Below are 9149 nucleotides of genomic sequence, written 5' to 3'. Positions count from 1 at the left end.
CAGATACTGTAGAGGCATCAAAGGGAGATGAAGTGTAAGAAGTGTGCTTTCATCTGCAGGTCAGTAGGATGGACAGAAAGATAGAAAATGTCGATATAAACAAGAAGACAGAGGACAACTGCACACACACACACACACACACACACACTCACTCACACAGACCGAGTGGCTGACTTGACCCTGGCTCAGTGCACCGTGAGATCTACAGCATACATGAGGCTAATGATCCAGACAACATGGCTTGTGTCACGGCTGTTCAGGTTGGCGTGAAAGCATTTTGTGTGTGTGTGTGTGTGTGTGTGTGTGCGTGTGTGTGGAGGATGTATGCTCTTATGATCGGGAACAGGAGTATCCGTTTCCAAACAGAAATGTATTCTTTATGACCATCACCAAAGTATTTACTGGCAAATTTTACAACAACAAAAAAAGGATTTGCAGTGCTATAATATGTGTAATGTAGCTTCACAGCTGTGCATCTTCAGTATGTTGAAGAATTGTTTTGCATCCTTCTTCTAAACCTCATGCTACACAGAGGGGCTTGCAACCAAGAACGCGGAAGTTCTGATGTTCATCTCAGGGTGCGGGAACAGATTCACACTGAGTTGGTCTATTAGATAAATGTGGTATTTCCTGATACATTTCAAACTGAAACTCTAGCTGGCCAGCGATTGAAATTCAAACAGACTGCTATCACATGCTGCCACAGTCGGCTGATGATTGTATGCAGAATGTGACTGGTGGCCCTCTGTATTTGTGTTCTCTGTGTGTGTGTGTGTGTGTGTGTGTGTGTGTGTGTGTGTGTGTGTGTGTGTGTGTGTGTGTGTGTGTGTGTGTGTGTGTGTGTGTGTGTGTGTGTGTGTGTGTGTGTGTGTGTGATAGAGAGAGGGAGAGAGAGAGACATATTATTCCAGGGCAAGGCTTTTATATACCACAGGACTCCCATTACAGATCATTGAGTTTCCGACTTAAGAATATCTTTCATAATCTAATAGGGTTGTCTTTGTAATGTCATTTAACCTCTTTTCAAGCACTTTCTTGCCTCTCTGTGGACCCATGAATTTCAGGACTGTTTCCTTTTTTTGTGTTTGCGCGTGCATGTTTTCATGCAGGACTACTCCTGGTAGGTGAGGCAGAAGCGACGGTGTGCAGGATAATAGTACAGCTTTTGACGTGATCCTCCCCGTATCGTTTTCACCCTATAAATCGACCTCCCATTCTACCCTGACACTTAGTTTACCATCATGCTTAGTCTCACTTTTCATAGCATGCATGATATGCATCAGAGATGGAAGTAATATATTGGCTTTTCACACACTTCAAAGAAGAAAGACACTCCGTTCGACTCCGAGAATAACATCAACTAAATCATTTCTCCTGGGACTCTTGGAATTTTCTCACAGTTTAAAATGTATTTGCAGACTATTCCTCCTTGCTATCAAGACCCTACCAATTTTACAAAATACAATTTTACTGAATTTGCCAGGAATGGAAACGTAGTTTGGTAGAGCAGTTAATGCTGTACACAAAATACAGCACGGTGCTCATGAAATTAACTGTCCGAATCAAACCAAGTGTTCAATAAACTTCCCGACTGCTAGAGACCGACTGACTGACTAACTGCCTGACTGGCGTCTCATTGTGGAAATACTCATGTGTGAGATGAGGCGTGCAGCAAATGGTCATTAATCAGGTGTTGTGAAATTGGCTCCCTTTTCTGCAGCATTTCCTGGAGAATGATGATCCGTTTGTAGTTTTTATTAAACACATTTTTATTATGATTCCTCTGGTTGTTGGTGCTACAATCAATGGAGTGTTTCAGCTCAAAGTTTCTTTTTTCAGTCCCACAACTTTCCTGTTTTGGTTCATTCTCACCGCTCTCATCATCCTGTTTCCACATGCAGCAGAGAGCTCCACTCTACCCTTCCTGTCCAGCAGTGGTTAGCATGAAAATAGTGGAGCATTTAGCAGCTAAAGGGTCCAATGCTACCCTCGGGAATTTGTGGAGGCCAAAACAGAGCAACACACTAAAGGGAATAGTTTGGCAATTGTCTGCCAGGTGACTAGAAATAACAACTTTCATGAATGCCAATGTTGCTGAGTGTGTAAACAGGCAACTGGTTTATGGCATCCAATGCCCATGTTGTGTTTACAGCTTGTTGTGTAGACCCCATGTGGCCAAAAGAATAACAATGATTCATAATATCCTAATATAGCCACTGTGCAGGGAGTAAATCCTTTTGATTTAGGTAGCAACATGGCCTTTAGTAGAATCTACATGTTTCATCCATACAACCACTTTTGTTTTCTGATGAGTATTGAATCTGTCCACCAATAGGAAAGTGGTGGAATCCTTATGGCTGGACAGTTTGTTAGACATTTGCTATTGACCAATATTTTTATTATTATTTTAAATTACAGTGCAGAAATGATTTCCTAGATGAAAGGGGCAAATGATTTGTCTCCAAAAATATAATATGTTGTAACAAACGCACACGTTTTGCGATGCTGCAGCAGCTTGATTTCCTATCATATCCAGCTGGTTGAATCAGGCTTGCAAAGTCCTGTTTAATACTTAACTATCATTTTTATTCTTTATTACTATATGACTATACTCAGGTTTGATATATGTTTAAGAAAGTGTGATGAATAACCTTAATGAGATGTTATCTAGAAACTTGTACCCAGAAAGTCTTCAACACTTTAGAACAAAGTATGAGTAAAGTGCTCTATCTTTCCTCAGCAACTGCTTTGCAAACTATCCAGTAGAAACTTAGTTAATCCCCAACTGTTCAAATGAAGCTGCCCATCGGCCAACGAATTGATATTATATACACGTTGAGCAGCAACCAGGTGGGAATACATATAAAATCCTGGATTTATTCTTTAGTTTTCATAACACACCTGATTAAATATATGATTTGATTTATTGCTTAGAATTGGGAACGAAAGCTTCCATCCTGTGCAGCACTTTGACCAACGCACACAGAATTTCAGTTGTCAGGCTCAGATAATTTAGTCGCCCAAAACCTTGCCTGCGGTTCAATCTGTGTCTTTTTTTTTTTCTTCTTTTCATGACATCTCAAGGTCTGGATCAATGTTGCGGTAAATCAGTCACTGTGGCAGTGACTGTGTTGATATTAATCATAAGTTATTCAATCAGAGCCTCAGGAGCCATGAAAAACAGATCCAAAATGCAATGTGAATACAAATAAACATACACAGCGTACTGATGATACAGAACTTTTATGCATTCTGTTGTTTTCTTGTTTGCTAAACACATATGGTGAAGTATGATTTCAGACTTCATATGATACATCTTAACTTTTGATACAAGGAAACTGCCAAACGATATATTCTACACAAATGGATCCACTATGCTGTAATTTTTTTTAAAAAACAAAACGATCAGCTGCCCATCTTTTGTCTGTCAATCTGTCTGACAGTCTCTCTGCCTCTTTCCCTTTCACCTTGCCACTATCTGTCTCAGTCATTCTATCGGAGACACAGGGATGTTTTATCTGGGTAAAGTACACCACAGTGCAGTAATATCTCCCGAGACAGCCAGGGAGCTGATAGGTATCACTCTACAAACAGGCTGTTCCTCCCAGGACTCTCCACAGAGATAATGTGCTGCTTTCTCGTCCTTCTATTTCCCCTTCTGTCTGTCTCGGTCTTTGACGGCGTATCAGACCCCCCCCCCCCCTACATCTCTCTCCGCCCCTCTGTCTCTCTCTCTCTCTTTCTATCTATCTCTCTCTGTCAGGAGGATCTCATGGGGATAGAGGTGTGTTACCTCTCCCAGTTAGAGATGCTGAAGATATTAGCCTTCTGTGTTCTCTCTAACCCAGGATGGAATTAGAAAAACACCCCTGTGTGAGCGAGACGCTAGTGCTGTATGCAGGTACAGTGGGATTGTTCCGGGTTTAGGTATGGTTACGATCACCTGTGAGGGGTGCCAGCTGTCCTGTAGTGCATGTGTGTGTCTAGTGCGTCACCCTGCTTTCTCCGGCCCAGGTTCCCAGCTGTGTCCGGCATATGGTAACCATGGGATACAGGCTATAGATAAGGCTACGTATGCTACCGACTACTCTTTGATGTCATAGAACTCCTCTCCTCCCATCTTGTCTTCTCTCCTCCATTCCCTGTAGACACACATCACTGCTGTTTGTTAAAGCATCTTTGTTGAGAAAAAAAATCATTATGTCACGTGTCAAATTAAACCAAGGCGTTAAATACACTCACAGAAAAACAAAGAATCAATCAATTCAAAAAACCTATATACCAATATGATCAGAAATACGGAATCCAAAGAAAGAAGAATCCAAATAATGAAAAAAAAAAAATGTGCTTATACTCTCTAAGGATACACAGCAATAGTACGTTGTGTAGAGCAGAATTTCAAATAACCCAATTAGCTGATCCAACTCCTGGAGATTGATTTGAGAGAAAATTCTGTCAATCTTGTATTATTGTTATATTTTGCTTTTACTCCCAGTCATGAGTTTTTATCGAAATTTTACGAAACAAGTCAGTCGAGAAATTCATAAAACGTAACATTTTAAAAGATTAAAACGTCGTAAAAACCCATCGCATCATATGCCCAGCAAAGTCTGATTCAGTACAAAACTTGTAAAAACAATTTTCCCGACTGACATTTTGGTCGAATCAAAAACATGCAGTTTTTTTGTTTGTTTCTTTTTTTTGTTTTTTTTTCAACAAACACATTGGTATTTCAAAAAACACAAAGACAAAGTAAATGACACTGGAAAGTGGAGAATTCATGAATAAAATGACAAAGCTAGACACAGGATTTGGATAAAAAGAAAGTTACATTAATTTCAAGTAGACCCATGTTGCACACATTCAAACTGATGACTTATCTTTCATGTCATTTTATTTACATTTATTTTGTTAATTAATTCATCATTTTTATACAAGCATTTATGAAAGTGTGTACATTAGGACCTGGCATCAGCCTACAATTGTTAGGAATTGAGCCGATTTTATCGCACAAAAAAGGGTGGGTTATAAAAAATAACAAATTGCCTGAAGAAAGACATGTGTCTTTCCCCTCAATGGCCTTTTCACCTTGTCCTCTATACATCTTTTTGAAGCACCCTCATAAAGGGCACGTGTCATGCTGTCATGATCGGCAACACAAAACTGATTGCCGTTTGCAAGAGAACCATATTATGTATTTCACTTCGATCTAATTTGACACAGAATTATACTGCTCAGACACATATTCATAAATACGCGTGTGCTTGCAAATGTGTGTATGTGTTGTCGCTGGACATATTTTGAACTCAATAATCGTTCCTTTTAGATAAGGTCAAAGAATGCTAGCCCAGCACTGCCCTTTGAATTGGCTCACGGCACACACTTAAAGTAATTTGTGTTCTGCTCATTTATCGAACGGTGGCAGAGAAACCACTTCCTCTTGTTCGCTCTCTCTCGTGCCTCTGACTGAACACTTATGCCCTTTGAATAATGCTGCGTGGTGGCCTTTGAACTGAGCGAATAGAACTTTGCTCTGCGACGACGGTGTCTCCTTCCTTATAGAATCATATATAGTATAAGCCACACTCTTGACCGACTGCTGTGCTGACATGAAACTTGGGAGTGAAAGAATGATAAAAATGAGGCAAGAACAACAGCGCAGGGTTGCATGGCTACATCTCTAACTAAAGCAAAGGGGACAAGCTATGGATCCAACTGCTCCAAGCCATTATGCACCTTGTCCATCCCCACGGCCTCAGCAAAAATGAGCTGAATGATTTTTAGCTGTTAATATCATAATCAATTATACATGTGTCAGAACTAATGGCCCCAGCCAACACAAAAGGACATCAATGTTGAACTGAAAGAGCAAAGGAATTATTAGCGGAAGCATTATTTCCCTAGGATACTAGAGAGGATTAAACTCCAGGGCTTGTGGGAAACCGGAATTGTTTTTCCTCTCCCTGGGGTTATCTCAGGTAACAACTATTCAAGTATTATTAAAGAGCTAAAAATGGCCCATACCACTATAGCAACCTCAATTCAGGTGCCATGGGGTATTTGCCTGTGTGGGTGGTGTGTGTACGTGCATATGCCATGATTGTGCATGTGGCTCCGCACGCATGTGTGAAATGCCTTTGGAGACCGGTGTTTATGTGTAAAGGAGATGTGTGTGCTGACGGAGGCAGTTGGTTGCCGGGATATGTGTCTAAGAAGAAATCAGGGTGAGAAGACCTCCTTAAATGTGCACAGCACTGCAGAAAACAACTTTGGCATTTGTGCTGGAGCACAGCAAATAAGCACCTGATAAGTAGGTCTATTTTGTCGCTGCAAACACTGCATATATTCCACTGTGTTGAGCAGTATTTTTCCAATGATATTTTGTCTGTTGTGCATTCGGAATGCACAACCTGCTCCAAATGTGGTTTGTGTCTGTCCCAGCACGTCAAGTGTTTCATTTCTCTCTCTGCATTTTTTTTACTTACTAATTTAATTGCTGTGCCACTTCTTTATGTGTTAGCTGCTAGCAGGCATGTACATAAACACACAACATGCACTTAAGGACAGTACTCCACTACGGGGCATTTACATCCAGAATCATGTGAATGGACCTCTTTCTTTTCCCCTCTCCACTCTCCCTTTTTTCAGCCCTCACTTTCATCCGGCCATTCAGTCTATTATGGCATTGGCTTTTCTTTCTTTAAATGTAAACAAGATTTAATTTCTTTTTATGTATGTTCATGTGTGGTGGTACTGAGTGCTCTGGACATTAGAGGGAAATCAGGTCAATCACCAATACTGTGCATTACCCTGCACTGTAATGGCAGACATCCATAGACCTGGATGATATTTATTCAGGCCCAGTTCCAGGACAAAGTGACTTAGGGTGCATCTAAAATTAGCAGGGGTGCAACAGTAGCTATAGTGCAGGCCACCAATAGCAATGAAAAAAAGTGAAGGTGTAGAAACACTAGCCCCTTTTGGGCTAAATTAACAGTTGGGCCCACCTCACAATAAAAAGTACACACACACTGGAAATAGTGTCTCTTTTCAGTCTAATATCTTATTACAAGATTCTGATTAGAACTAAAAACCAGGTGGCAAACCTGGCAAATAAAATAACCCAGATAAAATGCTAGTCCTGTTGTTTATTAAAACAGGCAAAGGCTAAATAAAAACAATATAATAAGTACTTTTTTTTAATTAAAGCTAGACAAAGCAGCAGTCTCTGGTCTACAGGGACAAAGGCACAGATTCTAATAAGCTGACATAGTTGAGTGTGCTTAGAATTTGTTCTTACCTTACAAATCCCAACAAAGAAAACATCGGTAGATGTCACGATCTTCATGAAAAGGGTCGGTTTTAAGAAGAAAATGATTAGTTGGTGAATGAGGCCCATTGATGTCATTAAGTCCCAGCATGTAGATAGCACCTTAGTGATGAGCATACAAATAATATGTATATAATTACTGTTTGGGAAATTAGCTTTGTCTTTATTTTTTTCTTTTTACATTATTTTCATTTGTTATTTATTTTATTATTGATTAGTCAAATTTCAACTGAGGGTGCAATGTAGAATCTCAACTGGGCATCGATTCAAGGCGACGCACAGAATTCACAGAATGGTCTCTTCACATCGACGGCTGTGTCCTTTTGGAAGTACAGTAGATACAACTGTACAATGTGTGAGCATGTTTCCCCGATCTGTCCATGCTGGCTTGAGTGATTACAGCATGTGTCCACGGTTTGAACACGCGTGTATGTGTTCCCCCTTCAGGCCAGCTCCTCTGTAATCTTGTCCTTACTGATCTGATGCGGGTTGAGTGCCCGGTGACCTTGTGGAGTCTCTCTGGTGCCTAATGCCAAACACGCTGCTGGCTCCACTCAGATCTCGGCCACATTCACACTGCTGGCTGCTAACATCCCAGGTCTGTTTCATGTCTTCCATCCAAGGCATCAGCGTGGGGAAGACGCTCCAGCAAATGTTGCGTGCCAGGGATTAGCCCGTTGCTGAAAACAAAAACTGTCTATCAAGTTGTTGGTTTTAAATGAAAGGTTTAACTAATATTATTTTGTACTATATTATATTTGGCACGCTCTTCTGAGGCAGCAGGTAGACATGTGTCCCACTGAGTGCAGACTGTGTGTGACTAAAGTTGATGTGAGCATTACTAGACAGCTCCACAGCTACCTGTGTTCTTGTCCTTCTTCCCTGGCCCATTCCCTGGTGAGAGCCACTGAGTTCACCTGAAGTTCGCTGCACTCTGTGAAATCTTGTATGCTGGCATTTGTGTTGCGATTAGCCTGCTAGGCTGCAGAAAGCTGTATTCTTGAATGCATTCCAAATTAGCTTCCTCTCCATTCCCCTCTCCACTCCTCTTCATCTTAGAATGTTCGTTCCGGTTCCAACTTTTTCACGGTGTGTTTGTTTTGCAAGAAGGTCTTTTTTGCCCCGAGTGAGACTGTTTAGTTCATACCACTGATGGACTGGAGAAATGCCCAGCTATTTATCTCTCTTAGGGAATGGGTGGGGAGAAGTGTGTCGAGATAAGCAAACATTGCTTCGAACTGATCATTTTCATGCAGATCAGATATGAAGAGATGCTATCTCTGAGAAGGAAATAAATGGCTGTATCTTTATTTATTCGGCATCATTCAGGATGGTGCAGTTTGAATGTCAATGCTGTTTAATATGGATTAGGTTGCAAGTGGCTGCCGGGCCTAACAACTTTTCTGGCAAATACTGAGTATCGTGACATTTCTATTGCATAATTTGAAGCACATTATCTGCCTACATTTGTGTTTCCACTCTAATTCTAGAAGAGATTGTAAAGCAGTAGCTTTACCTGACACCACAATTTGTCCCTGGCTGGATAAATGATTAAAAAAAAGAGCCACAGGCAGACCCAAGGTACTTATGGAATAAACCAGTGCGTAAACACATAGCACCCATAAGAAAGAGAAACACTACCATCTGGCAGATGAGCAGTCCCACTTTAGAGAGCCGACACCAGTCATGCTGAAAACAACCGGGTCTCATTCCCAGCTCATCAAATACCCACGATTAGTCTGTGCCAATCCTACTGACGCACCACACTTCCCACTAACACCAATGTAAACCACATTATTAGACTGTCACAGCAACTGAT

Source organism: Eutrigla gurnardus (assembly GCF_963514095.1).
Source record: "Eutrigla gurnardus genome assembly, chromosome: 9".
NCBI classification, from domain to species: domain Eukaryota; kingdom Metazoa; phylum Chordata; class Actinopteri; order Perciformes; family Triglidae; genus Eutrigla; species Eutrigla gurnardus.
This window is presented reverse-complemented; position numbering follows the sequence as displayed.